Consider the following 17,509-nt stretch of genomic DNA (forward strand, 5'->3'; position numbering starts at 1 on the left):
ACATACCCCAATCTGTCAGATTTGCTCACGAAGGTGCGCCGCATCTGTGCGCATTTCAGGAAGTCCAGCACAGATGCTGCCACTCTCAGGGCAGCGCAGCGCCGCCTCCAACTGCCCGCTCACCGACTGTTGTGCGACGTGCCCACGAGGTGGAATTCAACACTGACCATGTTATCCAGAGTTTACCAGCAGCGCCGAGCCATTGTAGACTGCCAGATGTCAACTTCCACCAGAACTGGTAGTCAGGTCAGTCAGCTTCCTCAAGTCTACAATGAGGAGTGGACGTGGATGTCTGATATCTGTCAGGTGCTGAGTAACTTTGAGGAGTCAACACAGATGGTCAGTGGCGATGCCGCCATCATCAGCCTCACCATCCCGCTGCTTGGCCTGTTGAAAAACTCTCTGATCAGCATGAAGTTGGAAGCTTTGCGCTCGTCACAAGAGAAGGGGGAAGAAGATTCCCTTGTTGATAGCCAAAGCACCCTTAGGTCTGTTTCTCAGCGCATATCGGAGGAGGTGGAGGTGGAGGAGGATGAGGAGGAAGAGGAGGAGAATGTTGGCGAGACAGAAGAGGGGACCATTGTTCAGTCCTTCACTGTTCAGCGTGTATGGGCAGAAGAAGAGGAGTTGGAGGAGTTGGAGGAGGAGGAAATGGACAGTCAGGCCAGTGAGGGGAGTGAATTCTTACGCGTTGGTACTCTGGCGCATATGGCAGATTTCATGCTAGGCTGCCTATCCCGTGACCCTCGCGTTCAAAGAATTTATTCCAGCACCGATTACTGGGTGTTCACTCTCCTGGACCCACGGTACAAGCAAAATCTTTCCACTCTCATCCCTGCAGAGGAAAGGAGTGTGAGAATGCATGAATACCAACAGGCCCTGGTGCACAAGCTGAAACAGTATTTCCCTTCTGACAGCGCTAGCGGCAGAGTGCGTAGTTCTGCGGGACAAGTAGCGAGGGAGAGTAGGCGAGCAGGCAGCTTGTCCAGCACTGGCAAGGGTACGCTTTACAAGGCTTTTGCCAGCTTTATGTTACCCCAGCAAGACACTGTCACCTGTCCCCAGTAGAGTAGGGCTGATCTTTACAGAAAGATGGTGAGGGAGTATGTAGCTGACCATACCATAGTCCTAAGTGATCACACAGCTCCCTACAACTACTGGGTTTCAAAGCTGGACATGTGGCACGAACTGGCGCTGTACGCCTTGGAGGTTCTTGCCTGCCCTGCCGCTAGCGTCTTGTCCGAGCGGGTTTTCAGTGCAGCTGGTGGCATCATCACCGATAAGCGTACATGCCTGTCGACTGACAGCGCTGACAGGCTGACGCTTATTAAGATGAATAAAGCCTGGATTTCTCATAATTTCCAATCTCCACCAGGTGAAGGAAGCTCAACCTGAATAATTGATCCACTCCTCCTCCTCCTCATTTTCCTCCTTCTCCTCCTCTTTGTACAGTAAAGCAGAGGAAACTGGCTATTTTTTGACAGGGCCCACTGGCTCTAGCTATAGTACTTTATGCATTTAATTTTTCTGGAGGGCCACCGACCCGGTCCTCTGTTTTAAACAATTTTTGGGAGTGCCACATACAGGTACTCAATCTATTCAATTTTTCTGGAGGGCCACCGACCCGTTCCTCTGTTTTAAACAATTTTTGGGAGTGCCACATACAGGCACTCAATCTATTCAATTTTTCTGGAGGGCCACCTACCTGCTCCTCTGGTTTGAAAACTTTTTGGGACTGCCACATACAGGCACTCAATCTATTCAATTTTTCTGGAGGGCCACCTACCTGCTCCTCTGGTTTGAAAACTTTTTGGGACTGCCACATACAGGCACTCAATCGATTCCATTTTTCTGGAGGGCCACCTACCTGCTCCTCTGGTTTGAAAACTTTTTGGGACTGCCACATACAGGCACTCAATCTATTCTATTTTTCTGGAGGGCCACCTACCTGCTCCTCTGGTTTGAAAACTTTTTGGGACTGCCACATACAGGCACTCAATCTATTCAATTTTTCTGGAGGGCCACCTACCTGCTCCTCTGGTTTGAAAAATTTTTGGGACTGCCACATACAGGCACTATCCAAATTAAATTGTCTCCATAGCAGCCTCCACACGTTGTCTCCATTGCTACCTCCAAAAGTCGTCCATATAGCTGCCTCCATACATCGTCCCTTTATCAAACGAGGTATGTCAGGCAGAAATTTGGGTTGTTTTCATGGATTCCACATCAAAGTTGTTAACTTTGTCGCCACCCAGCTGTGTTATCCACAAAATATACTAATAAACTTTTATCATTTACCAATATTATTTCAGCGCTTCTTGCGCATCTGTTTACATTCCCCTCACCCGCCATATCCCAAACTTATAAGAACGCTACTACACTTGATCTTATACAAAAGGTTCTTAGAAGTGCTGTTTGGGGAGTAGCCTACAGACAGGGGCTTGGATTGGCGAAAGCTCGCCTGGCTGCGGAGCGCCAGCTCCATCCCAAGATCCAACTAACATAGTTTTAACTGCAGCACCTTTAATCTACTACTAGTTCACTGCCTCCATAATAATAATAATAATCTTTATTTATATAGCGCCATCATATTCCGTAGCGCTTTACAAATCATAGGAAACAAATACAAATGTAATGTAACAGAGCACAACATTTGTATGGAACAACAGGAGTGAGGTCCCTGCTCGCCAGAGCTTACGGTTTATGAAGATGATGGGGTAACACGAGGTAAAAGAATATTTAATGGTCAAGCCATTCTTCTTAGGGAATAGAACAAAATATAATAAATGGAATTGCTGTCGCTTGAACCACTCAGCCGTCATCTTATATACCAGGTCCAGGGTGAATGGGACTATAGAGAAGTCTGGTGCCTGTTGGTTGCTGGATAACAGATGGGAGGACGACACAGGACGGGTTAGTAGAAGAGTTAAAACTTCATGCAGTTAATGAGTGTTATAGGCTTGCCTAAAGAAATGGGTTTTAAGAGCACGTTTGAAACTTTGGAGGTTAGGTATTAGTCTGATAGTCCAGGGCAGAGCATTCCATAGAATTGGTGCAGCTCTAGAGAAGTCTTGGAGACGCGAGTGGGAGGTCCGCACTAGGGTAGAGGTTAATCTAAGATCACTGGCGGATCTAAGAGCACGGGTTGGGCGATAGACTGAGATAAGAGAGGAGAGGTAGGGGGGTGCAGCATTATACAGAGCTTTATGGATGAGGGTTATTATTTTAAACTGTATTCGAAAGGAGACTGGCAGCCAGTGCAGCGACTGGCATGAACTGTAAGCATACATGGTCCCCTTATCAAACGAGCTGTGTCAGGCAGAATTTTGGGTTGTTTTCATGGCTTCCACAACAAACTTGTTAACTTTGTCGCCACCCTGCTGTGTAATCCACAAAAAATACTGGCAAACTTTTATCATTTACCGATATTATTTCAGCGCTTCTTGCGCATCTGTTTACATTCCCCTCACCCGCCATATCCTAAACTTATAAGAACGCTACTACACTTGATCTTATACAAAAGGTTCTTAGAAGTGCTGTTTGGGGAGTAGCCTAGAGACAGGGGCTTGGATTGGCGAAAGCTCGCCTGGCAGCGGAGCGCCAGCTCCATGCGCATCATGCGCTTCTTGCGCATCTGTTTACATTCCCCTCACCCGCCATATCCCAAACTTATAAGAACGCTACTACACTTGATCTTATACAAAAGGTTCTTAGAAGTGCTGTTTGGGGAGTAGCCTAGAGACAGGGGCTTGGATTGGCGAAAGCTCGCCTGGCAGCGGAGCGCCAGCTCCATGCCAAGATCCAACTAACATAGTTTTAACTGCAGCACCTTTAATCTACTACTAGTTCACTGCCTCCATACATGGTCCCCTTATCAAACGAGCTGTGTCAGGCAGAATTTTGGGTTGTTTTCATGGCTTCCATGTTAACTTTGTCGCCACCCTGCTGTGTAATCCACAAAATATACTGGCAAACTTTTATCATGTACCGATATTATTTGAGCGCTTCTTGCTCACCTCCTTTGGTTCCTCTCTGCCACCCATTGGTTTGAAGCCTGAGTACATTTAGGGTATGTCGCCATGACACTCTCTAGCCTGCTGCCGCTGCCTCTGCATGCCGTCCCCTATAGTGTCAGGGTCAATTATTGGATGTTTTAGATGCTATCTAGCTTCATTCTGTCACTCTGTCATGGCCATGCTGTTGCCCATAATTTTGGCATAATGGTGCGATTAAGCAGCCTCAGAGGCATCCATGCATGCTGCCCCTGCTGTTTCCTGTCCATTTCCGTGGTGTTTCCATCCTTTTCTGAGGTTCCCAGGTGTTTGGCCAAGCTTCCCTGTGCAGAGCCTTGGTCCCCTTGAAAAATGCTCGAGTCTCCCATTGACTTCAATGGGGCTCGTTATTCGAGACGAGCACTCGAGCATCGGGAAAAGTTCGTCTCGAATAACGAGTACCCGAGCATTTTAGTGCTCGCTCATCTCTAATTAAATTATATAAATTAAAACTACCATACTAAGAAACCCGGAACCGATCCTTATTAGTGCCCACCTACACATACAAATCTGCTCCTAGCCTGCTCTTTGAATTCAGTTATGCTGTAAAAGATCTTTATATCTTTATCTAGGACTCAAAGCAGTCCTTATCAGTTGTAAGTTGACTTTCCAAAAAACCCTTTTTAGACTTGTACCGGGATGAGAGCACACACTAAGACACACCAGTCTCTTACAGATTGCAGACTCACAAACTTTATTTACATGCAGCCACAAATATAAAACACAGAAAATCATATGCATAGGGGCGCGAAAAGGTGATAACATACTGCAATGCTATTGGCTATATTGAATACACCCTTTAAGACATTCTTCCAAAATGTCGATGAACTATGGTACATTTCTTCCAGTGGCCTTTTTCTCATATAAACATAATGTTTATACTAATTGTCCTTATGTTAGCTTTGTATAAATCAGAACATGGCCTTCAAACAGAGCAGCTGCAGAAAGATAAAGTAAACGCGAGGATATTCTAATTTCTAAACAGTCACACAAAATGAAGTTTGAATAATGACATGGCTGGAAAGTGGGCAGCATGAAGCCCGGCTAAGACTAAAATGGCATTGGCTTGGTATAAAATGGCATCTGTAGAAGAATATATCTCTCACACTTCCCAGTTAACTCTGCAGTTTTGTAGCGTTGGTCTTCTTCACTACTTACCCACATATTCTACACTAGCAAAGCAATGATTAACTCCTGAACCTAATCTCTTTACTAATAACATGTTTGGCAACAATAAAAGAGGGACAAGTTTTTCGCCTACCTAAATTGAAATTTGTATAATATCAAATTGACACACTGTTCTGATCCATTTATGACAGAGTTCCTAAATGTATTATTGGAACCCGATGAAAATGGGTATATACAAACAAATATCTTCCGAAAGGAAATTCCCTGCTTCATGCATCATCATCTGATCCCCAACAAAGTGTTAATGCCATACCGACAGGACAGTTTCTCAGATTAAATAGAATCTGTTCCACCAATGTGGCTTTTGAAGAACAAGCCTCGGATCTGAGCCAAATGTTCTGTGCCAAGGGACATAGTAAAAGAACAATTTAACAATTTGAACCGCATATAGATGAGCAAAACATACACCACAGGAAAATCTATTATGCCATCAATAACGAAAATCTAGAGACAAGAGGGTATGTTTCCCCACAAATTACCATTCCCATCGTAGAGCCAATTTTGGAAAGGTATTTTTCTTTTCATGCAAGTGTTTAAGCTAGATGATCCAAGATTTTTGTTATATATTAGTGCATAGTCACTATGATAATGGCAAAACCAATACCATTTTTAAAGCAAAAAAACCCAAATGGGGACATGACCATGTGGGGTATGTGTTAGGTGCCCAATATTGTTCAAGCAGAAAAGTTTTATGATTCTACTGGGGAAAAGAATATTTTTTCATCCACAAAATTACATGTTCAACCAAAGCTGTGGTATATTTTATGCTTCACATCCATACGTGGCCCTTACTTCACAAGAAGTTTTGCACTGATGGAAATTAAACAGGGGAGCATTTTTAGAGACTTCACAATTGTAATTCTAGTGGATGTTTATTTCGGGGGATTGAGCATATTCAGACAGATGGGGACTGGTGCAACAAAAACTTGCCCAATGCGAATCAAAATGGATATGGACTGAATAAGTCCCTAAGTTATGCCTTATTTCTTTGATAATTTTTATCCCAATGAGTTATTCAGATTTGGAGTATCCTAGGACTTTTTAATTTTAATTTTAACTAAGTTTCTCCTTTACTTGCTTTTAAGACATTCGGCTAAGTCTATGAATGGAGATGATATATTTTTTGAAGATATGAATTTTGCTGTTCAAGCACTATGTGGGACTTTAATTTTTGGTTGGGTTTTCTTCCTTTTTTAGATGATATTGTAAAATTTTCAGGATTGATAAAGAAACGCTTGTGGAAGAGCGGAAGAGTTGAAGCAAAACCTGTATTCATATGGAAGTGAGTCAACCATAATGCACCAACAATGGGAACTTGCACAAGAAACCTGGGATGAGATTTCCATCGAGAGCATACCTTTAAGGATAAAGGATTAAAGGATTCTGTCCACTGTAAATAAAAATAGAATCTTTCTATAACAAGACAGCAAGCAGAGATCTAGAAAACCATGAGAAATTGATACAGAAAGTGTATTCTAAATTTGTATAACTTTTCATTATCAATATCAATTACTTGCTGAAATAGGAGTAACCCTTTAATCAGCACCTAACAAAATGGCCGCTTAGGTGCTTAGATCCACTACTGACCTATAACCTATGGTAACTCATGCAATAAAACATCAATGATAAATATATAATGTTCATAAAAAGTTCTATATATAAGTGTCCTTTCGTGTATATTATTAAAATAATTATATTCCCTAAGTTCCTTCAAAACTAATTACGAATTCTGTGACTCCAGCAGATTCTATGCTCATCCAAACACTATGTTTTTCTTAATACAGTAAGACATGTTACTGCATTCTGAATAAATTTGATGTTTGGTAAGATTAAACCCAGGAGTCAGAGGTGCAGAGTTAATTAAAGAAGAGTCACATTTCCACTTTCAAGCATTGTTAATACCTTCATCAATATGCTTCTCTGATTTACATTGCAGTTTCAGATTTATAAAATGCTTTACTGAAATGAAAGTCGTCGGGAATGGCTTACTTTCCACAAGCTTTCCCTCCTATCTGTACAAGTGCAGTATATATCTCACCCAGGAAAAGCTGGATATATGGATTCTGAGAAAAAAAACAGACTTTCCATAGCAAATAATACTTTATTTAGATTTGGGGTACGTCCAGTTTTCATGTCAGTCTTGTAAAGAATCATAGGCTGGTAGATAAAAGGCCTATAATCCCTTCTGATTCATTACTAGAGCCTCAGGCATTTTGGTGTCACAATTCAGTTGTAAAGAACTCTCTCATGGACAGCGGCAGACTGGGAATTTAAAGGGGTATTCCGGGAATATGATCATCTGACACAAAAACCATGATGATATAAACAAATGAATACAACAATACTCAATGTCATTAGTCACAAAATGGAGCTTACATAGTTTGATTTTATGATTTAGAAAATGTATGGCCTCTCTAAAGTAGGTGGAGTTATCACTAAGATGGCCGCCACTGGAGACTACAAGTTCCATGATCCTATAGTTCTCAGTAACTCCTCCTCCCTCTTATGCTCTGCTCCCAGTGATGATGTAACAGGTTTTCTTTCTCTGTTACCATAGTAATGATGTGTAACTGCCATCACTACAACACTGGCCATACGGGATGCACTGCAACCAACCGACTACAGCCAAAAATAGTGGTGATCACATGATCTGCCCAGGCAGGTGCAGGACATGGGATGTGGACATGTGACCAGCGGCCATCTTCTGTCCTGTGTCTGCTCTGCAACGGACCACGCAGAGAAAATTAACAGACTGATTAAAGGGCCAGTAGCATTTTAATTCTTCATTACAGTCTATGTCACCATTTTCTGCTAAGGGGAGCAAAATTTTAAATAACAACTAATTACACATTAGTTTATATTTTGAGTACCCATTTGTATATTAATTATGCTTATTCCTGGAATACCCCTTTAAAGTGTCCCTGGAAAAACCTGTAAAAGTGGCCCCTTTCTGTGGCCGCGGTCAAAACAAGTAGGCATGGCCATGCAATTTGGGTGGAGTTCCTAAACTACACACAAACTGTTTATAGATGGTCATACTGCCTCCCTTATACAGGAATAAAGCTTCTTTTTTTTTAAGAACACAACTTAATACCAACCAGCCCCTAGTATACAGCCAGCCTGCTTCCCCCCAGTATATGGCCAGACGGCCCCCACCCCCACAGTATATAACCAGCCTGCCCCCCCTGTGTACAACCAGCCTGCCCTCCTGTGTACAGACAGAATCGCCCACTGTGTAAAGTCAGCCTGCCCCCCCTGTATGCAGCCAGCCTGCCCCCCCTGTATACAGCCATAGATATATTACTATTGTACTTTATGTGCAACACAATGAACAAAGGTCACTTTTTAAAGGTGATCTTTAAAGGAATGGCCACTTTTAGGAACGTTTAACATGGTACTAACTTGCAGGAGGAAAGGTTGTATGGCGTCCATAAGTAAAAATATTTACATGGGGCCCGTAAGTCTTTTGTTCTGCCCCTGGCCTTAGTGTTGTATGGACCATTGTACAGAGATGAAGAAAAGGGTTGGGAAATGCACTAACTGCACCAACAAAAAAAATCTAACCTTAGGGTATCAGATATCTTAAGTATAAATTATATATTCATTTTTAAAGTAACCCATAAAGCTTATTATTTTATGAGCGATATGGTATCCTTCCGGTCTGGAGGATCATCTCCAAAAATGTATTTTACATTATTAATATGGAGACCATAATTACCAGATGTATTAATAAGCAGATTCCTGTCAAACATCTAATTTAATCAGTGCAGTTAATTGGCAAGCATTTACATTATACCTAAAAAAAAAGTGACTCGTAGGAAAATGTAAATCATAAGTGCGATGGGCAGATTGTCAGAAAGAATGATGATGTAGTTTGTCTTAAACACAGTCCAATCACAATAAACCACATTAATCTTTTAGAAAAACTGTCGCAATCTTTTATTTCCTTTATTTTGATATTTTTTTTCTACCAGGTTTCTGGCTATACCCTTACAAGTCATATCTAAGCTAGGTGTAAGGAAGATATATACTATTTTCTCTTCTTTAAGTGTTTTCAGCTTTAGGTACTTCATTTATTAGCATCTGAACTTAACCAGGCCACTTTTTGTTTCATCATAGGAATAAGCCATATAGAAACCTGAGTTTAGAAAAAATTGCTGTCTGAAGCACATTTGGCCTCAGCCTCATCACTTGTATCACACTTATCTATTCCATCCTCGTTATAGGACATTGAAAGCAAAATACTTTCTTCCCTTTTCCTGTAAAGAATATTTCTCATTTCAAAATATCTTCTACAGGTGTAATACTGAGATTCCTAGGGCTCAACCCAAAAATGTGTTTTTATGGGGGAGATTTATCATAAGTCTCTTAGACCAGAATTGTTCTAGTTGCCCATGGCAGCCAACCAGAGCTCAGCATTCATTTTCCAACAGCTTCTTATAAAATTAAATCTGAGCTATGATTGGTTTCCATGGGCAAGCAGAACAGTTTACCTCAGAAACTCGATGATAAATCTCCCCCTATGTATTCTATATACACTATACACCTTCCATGACCTGTGACTGTTCTCCAAAGGTCCTGATAGGGTAAAGCTGTGTAGAAAAAGTAGACACATGAGATGTGTGAGGGAAGCACTGATGGTATATGTGTCTGTTTCTGTTTGTGCATCTGTCTGTGAATGCTTTTCTAGGTCTCCTTTGAGATTCCTTTCTTATTTTGGACACAGCACAATAATACTTCCTCTATCCTATCTGGGCACAGAACAGCATTACTACTTCTATTCTATCTATTATTCTACCTTACACAATATTAATATCACAATAATACTACCCCTATCCTCAAATATGGACCTAGCACAGTACTACCACTTCCATCCTCCCTGCAGCAAACTGGGCATTTGCCCAGGTCCCCTTGTCCTAAAGGGGCCCTCTGCATGTGGACTTCTGTGAGAAGTGGATGTATTGCATCTTTATCCGGGCTCCACCACCACCAGGTATCCATTTAGCTCTTCAGATATTTTCTGTCCACACTCCAATATATCCGATCTATCATAGAGCTAATTTCACATACATATACATGGTATGAGTTTCTGTATGGTGATATAGAGGAGACTGTTCATTTGTTAGATTGTTTGGCGCAGGCAATCCTGTTTTTAGTAAGATTTCATTTGCTTTGCGTTAAGTCAATGTGTTGGAAATACAATGTTACAGTCACGGCCACACCTGCAATCCTCGGTACGGATAGCAGGTACACCCGTGCCCTACCCTGCGGTGCGGCAACCCTCCGGCCCGAACTCACCTCTCCAACGCTCCTGCTTCCCGACTAGGCCACGCACCTGCTGTCTGACTAGGCCGCGCGCGTCCCCGCTCACTAAGGAGTGTGCACCGGCTCTCCTAGCCTTAAAGGGCCCGTGTCCTCCTGATAGGCGCTGGCTAATCTGGCTCAGCCCTTATAATCCGGCACCTCCCTTTCTTCCTCGCCGGATCTTCAGCATTGCTTCTGCTTTGTTCCTGCAAGTGAAAGCCCTATCTTCTGTACCCTGAGGAACTTCCATGGTTTCCATACCAAGCTTCCCTTATCTGTTCCAGAAGAGGCGCTTCTGTGTCCCGTGTCTTCAGCGTTTCCAGACGCTCCTGTGTCCTGTGTCTCCAGCATTCCCAGACCCTCCTGGTGGGTCCTGTGTTCCAGCGTTCTCAGACGTCTCCAAGCCACCAGCTCTCCTCCGTGGTCCTGTCCGTTCCTGTATGCCTGGGTCGTGTGCCAGCTGCCTGCCATGAGTTCCAGCCCATCCTTCCAAGCCGTACTCCTGCTGTCATCCCAGGCTCAGACTGTGTCCTACACCCCCTGCTTCCCTGGCTGCCATCGCGGGCCTAGTCGCACCCGTGGAATGACCTGGTGGCACCCCGCCGTAGCAAGACCATCCCGCTTTGCGGCGGGCTCTGATGAAGACCAGGTGCTACTTAGACTCCGTTCCCTGGTGTCGGCTACTACCATCACCATCCTAAAGAGACTCTAGTCCCGTGTCTGTGTACTGTTACAGTTACCAAAATATGTTATCACGAGTGGAGCCATTGGATTGTGTTTCCAAACTTAACCAAAATGCCACATGTGAACGTGGCCTCAGGAACCACAAACCCTTATTCTACATAATTTGTAAACTTTTTATCATGTGGTATAGGGGGGCATATTAACCCCTTGACACTGATGGTCCTTTTCCATTTTACTTTCTGTTTATCGCTTGTACTGGGAAGTGGAAATACAATTCAAAATGCAGTAAAATTGACAAGGAACCCGCATTTGCGACAGCGATACCAAATTTATATAGGTTTTATTATGCGTTAATAGATTTCATCAAAAATTAAGCTATTGATTCAAATAACTTATTTATACTTAACAGTATGGAGTTGGCTAAGGTGTTATTTTTAATGGGACGAGCTGACGTTTTGGGGGCTGTGCAATCTTTAGATCACTTTTATTATGTTTTTTATGTGTTGTGAAACATTTGAGCGCATTTGAATATATTTATAGATTGGACATTTTGGATTGCGGTGATATCTAACATGTTGTGTTTTTTTTTACTTTTTTCCATTTTTTAAAATTATTTATTGTTTTATATGTGTTTTTGTGGTTTTGTTTTCCTTTTTTATTTTCACATTACTTTCATATGAACTAGTGAAGGGGTTAACAGTCCAGATCCAGATCCAGGGCCCATGCAGTCCTTAGGTTGGGCCAATCGAATTGCGGGTGCCGGGAGGAGAGGGAGTCTCCTCCCTCTGAGGGTACAGCATTGACCGTGGGATCGAAGGGGTTAACAGTCCAGATCTAGATCCAGGGCCCATGAAGTACTTAGGTTGGGCCAATGGAGAAACCTGTCCGCCTTGCCTAAGGGCCCTTAGTGTCCAATGGAGACATTTTTATGGGCGGTCACTAAGGGGTTAATGTGTAGGTAATATTTTTATACATTTGTAAATCTGTTACATTCAGTCAAAATCCATGTATAGTGAAACCATTTTGAGCAAACCGCTTAATTTTTTACAATGGAAAAAGAAAATCGGACTATGAAAAAAATATAATCTTTTAGGGAGGGGGTCTTTAAGGGTGGTCGTCACATTGTGCAACTGATCTATATCAGAAACATGGTTGAGTAATTAACAGAAATAGACAAGTTGTGAATCACTGCTTCCATAAATCCTATTGTATTTCCAAGATCATATTGGATGTGACAAAAATGAATTGGCTTTTTAGCTAGTAAATGACAACTGATTCCTTTATCTATGCTGTTAATATTAAAATCAATCTATTTAATGAATTGCAAGTGATGTGTGCCAGGGATACTTCCCCAGCAATACAGCAGACCCTCTCCATAGGTAATGAGAGTTTCACTTTCAGGCTGTTATATGTAATTATAAAGTCTTTGCTTGATTAGTTTAATCAAGTTCATCAGAATGGACAGTCTGTCTCATCTCATTGTCTCGCACAGCTCTCTCGCCGCCGTACTACCTTACCCATTAAAAGAAAGAACAATTTATAGCCTCGTTAGATTCTGTGCGGGTTCACTTAGGACAAATTGGTCCTTAGGATTATAATTCACTACAAGAATCCTTAACAAAGATTAAGTTTTCTTAGAACCTAGAAAGAAAATATTGAAAATGTGAAGGTATGGGGCAGGTTACAGGCAAGGGAAAAATAAATTCAACAAAAAGGTATATATATATACCTTACATATTGATCTGATAAGGTGGAGTTATTAGCTTGTGCTCCTTATGGTTAGGCCAACTACACACAAACATGTTTATTGGTCAGCAAACAAGGGGCCGCGATCCAAATCACCACGTTTTCAAGTCATACACTTCCCAAAGTGGTAGAAGTAAAAATAACAGCACATCCTGCAAAAACATGACCAAAGTTTTAAATGTTATTAAATATAATAAAAGTTATATAAATTTTGTATTGTACCAACCCAAAGAATAGAATGGAGGTGTCATCTGGCGTGCACAGGAAAATCTGTAAAAACAGATCCCACAAAAAATGGTGCAAATTTTATCAATTTCAAAGCATTTGGATTTCTTTTCCAGTTTCTCAGTATGGTATGGGATGTTAAATACTGACCCTAGGAAGTACAGTATGTTGAACATGTTTAACATGAACTCATATACAAAAATAAAATTACTGGGTGTGCAGTCACACTGATTGGGAATGAGCGGTGTATTTAACTTGCAAATTGTGTCGCATGTAGAGATGAGCGAGTATACTCGTCCGAGTATACTGCTCGGTCGAGTATTAGCATACTCGGACCGGCTCGTTACTCGGACGAGTATCTCGCCGGCTCGAGATCGAGCAGTAAATTAATAAAATAAATTGAATAAAAGTATTTTTATTGTAAAAAAAAAAAATATTACACATGTTTGCAGATGTTTTACTTGTAAGAACACATTGAAATAACACTATTCTTCACTTTCCAGGTGTTCGCGCGTGTCTCCCGCTAGGTTCGGAGATGTTCGGAACATCTGGAATGTGAAGAATATTGTTCTTTCAATGTGTTCTGCACTTAAATGGTCCTGTATTCACTGTTTTTAATGTTTTAATTCTATTCTTCACTTTGCAGCTGTGCGCGTATCTCCGAACCTATCGGGAGATACGCGCGCACACCTGCAATGTGAAGAATAGAATTAAAACATTAAAAACAGTGAATACAGGACCATTTAAGTGCAGAACACATTGAAAGAACAATATTCTTCACATTCCAGATGTTCGTGCACATCTCCTAACTTAGCGGGAGACACGCGCGAACACCTGCAAAGTGAAGAATAGTGTTATTTCAATGTGTTCTTACAAGTAAAACATCTGCAAACATCTGGAATTTTTTTTTGCACTGTTCTTTTTACTGTTCAGTTTTATTGAAAAAATGCTCGGGTCTCCCATTGACTTCAATGGGGCTCGTTATTCGAGACGAGCACTCGAGCATCTGGAAAAGTTTGTCTCGAATAACGAGCACCCGAGCATTTTAGTGCTCGCTCATCTCTAGTCGCATGCCCTTTGTTAAAAGTGCCCAACAAAAAAGATGGCGAACTATGTTGGGCCAGTGCGGGGAAGTGACAAATTCATGATTTCTGGCGCACAAACTAGGTGAATCGCTGCATGCGACATTATACACAGAAATAGGACTTTTAGTGCATTTTCTGACTTTCTAAGTAAAGATGCTCCATTATCTTCAGTGTCCATGCATTTTTGGGGCATGTAATTACCCTCTTTCAAAATAAAGAAACTTCTCCTGTTCTCAACGGCAGAGAACTCTGAGGAGGCTTCTGTTCTCTGGTTGAGGACACTCTCCCCACTCCTCAAGCAGAAAATCCCATCTTAGGGCTCCTTTCACATCCATGGTTCATTAATTTCCATGAATGCCTCACAAAGCCATTGATTTCTATATGTGTTTTCACATTGGCTTGTACTTTCACTGATCCGTTGTCCGTGGAAAAAATTATGACACAGGTCCTGTTTTCATTTTTTTTTCACTGATGAGGCTGAAAAACCAGGTGTGATGTTTTCAAAGCAATGTTAAACCATTATTTTTTTTGTGAACACGGAGACAAAACTGATGCATCACAGAAACAAAATGGAAGATAAACGAAGAAACAACGGAGACAAAACGCAATGGATGCGCAATGTGAAAGAGCCTTTAAAAAGAGGCAGTTAAAGCACCAAAAATGATTGATATGTGAGATGATAATTTATACCTACTTAATAAAGAGTTCCTGATCACCTATACTAACTCCTGATTTTGCGCCTTCACTCCCACCCCATGACTATAGTTGACCTACAGCACTTTCACCAAGATTTAACATTAAATCTTATAAAGTTGTTCCTGACCAGACTCTTTACATCACACACTAGACAAGGAAATCCATTCCTGTAATACATTGCATTAATTGAAAAGGTAATGTGCTGGAAAATGCAAATTTGAGGCAGATCATTCCACCATTGTAATGAATTTCCAATCTAATATTACATTTCGATATATGTGTCAAAATATATTCAAAACAAGGGAAAAAAATCCCCCTACTCATGGAAAGCAAACAATATATTAAAATTAGGATAATTGATCATTGAAATTTTTTGTGTATTGGCTTAGTTTTCAAGACTGAAATAGTTGACTGATTCTACAAAGAGATAAATGTTTTGGGAAACCTAAAAGTCGTAAAAGGAAATCTGCCACATGGATGCAGTGCTTCTGAACCAAGCACACTTACATGCTGTTGTGTACCTCCTGAAATACTATTCATTCTTCTTTTAACTTCTTCTAGCTTAATTTTTTGGGAGGAAAAAAAAACTACTTTTAAAATTATGCAAATTAGCCACAGGAGCTCCTGCCTATGTTATAGAAGCTCCTTCTGGCTCTGACGTCTGCTAATTATTCACACCTTCATTTAACTCTCTAGCTTGGAAGGCAAAAGGTGGGTAGAAACGCTGAAAGGAGGCAGGGTCAGCTCCAGGTTACAGTAGGCCCCTGGGTGACAGAGCCTCAGTTGGTCCCTTTGCAGTAAACTCACATGGTGGCATTAAATTTCAGAAACTAAAACAGTGTCCTGTTCCCTAAAATTTTCCCTAGTTTACAATATCAAACAGCCCGCTCATTGTTATTTTATACAAGCCTCCCCTCACACCCAATGGATTCATTAGATATAGCCCACCTCACCCCCAAGGATTCCTTATGTACAGCCTTATGAGGGCCCCCCAGCAGCTCTGGGCCCTGGCACTTGCCCAGGTATTCCCAGTGCTAGTGTCGGCCCTGAAAGGAGGCATAAATAATTGGCAGGCAATGGAGCCAAATTTTAAAACACGTTTTTCTAAAAAACTAAGCTATGAAAAGAAAAAGGAAGAATGGATCCTGTTTCATGAGGCACCCATCAGTGTGTAAGTGTGCTCGGTTTAGAAGCACTGCATCCATGTGGTAAATTTCCTTTAATATTACTGACGTAGTAAAGCATCTGAAAACCAAGCAGAAGAAAAAATTTTATCTGAAGCATTTTTTTTTTTAATTTTGTAAATATTAAACTTATATAGCTGTGATGCAAGGAGTCCAATCATGGATACTCCGGTTGATCAATGAAACAGGACACTGCATGATCCGCCTACAGAAGTTTAAAATATCCCTTAATATTTGAATTCCAATGTGTTTGAGTGCCAGGATCCACTGTGTTCAGCCAAATGGGGAACTTTTATTTCCCCTACAGTTATCTAGGGTATGGGAAAACTGTATATTAAAATAAGAGCCTAAATTAAGGGATTTTCTCATGAAGGAAAGTTCTCAAATTTTAATCCCCAGTCTCAGTAAAGATCATTTTATTGCTGTTTTAGCTTCTATCATTCCAAAGTGTGGGAGGGGACTCTCTAAGCAGACACTTCAAGATTCCTCTGTGCTGTGAGATGTTGTGTGCTGACAATGTGCTTAGATAATCAGGCTACAGGTTTATCTACATTTTCATTTAGCTTCTGCACATTCACTATCTGCCACATAGATCAGAGAGGAGAGATTATGGGATCCATGAGATGGATATGAAAAACAATGACACACTCTAGCTCTGCTACATTTTAGATATAACACACAGAATCAGCTCTGCTAAACCTCCTTCCACTGCTATAAAGATCCCATCTGTTGCTTAGAGTAGAGTAACTCTGTGCCCGCTGCTGCTTGCTGGTAGGAGGTGTCTGTGAGTGTATGTGTGTGAGCTTGTCTTGTAATGCGGGGGGGAAGGAGACAGCAAAATGATTTTGAGAGGAATCTGCCCAGCAGCAAATGGCATTTTTTTGCCATTTTGAAAAATATAAAAAATTCTATAAAAAGTGATCAAAAGGTCATACAGTCCTGAAAATAAAAGCATTGAAAACATCATCAAAATTTGCAAAAAATGACACCACCCACAGCTTTGTACACCAAAGTATGAAAAGGTTATTAGACGGCAAAATGAAGAATTTTTTTTGTACAGGAGGTTTTAATTTTTATAAATGCATGAAAACATTATAAAACCTATACAAATTTGGTATCCACGTGATCATATTGACCCAATGAATGAAGTACATCTGTCATTTAGGGCGCACAGTGAAAGACGTAAAATCCAAGCCCACAAGAAATGGCGCAAATGTGTTTTTCCATCATTTTCACTGCATTCAGAATTTTTTTCCTGCTTTTTTCCAGTATACAGCAAAGAATATTAAATACCATCACTATGACGTGCAATTTGTTACGCATAAAACAAGCCCATACACAGCTC

This window comes from Engystomops pustulosus, chromosome 4 (assembly GCF_040894005.1).
Source record: "Engystomops pustulosus chromosome 4, aEngPut4.maternal, whole genome shotgun sequence".
In the NCBI taxonomy this organism is placed as follows: Eukaryota; Metazoa; Chordata; class Amphibia; order Anura; family Leptodactylidae; genus Engystomops; species Engystomops pustulosus.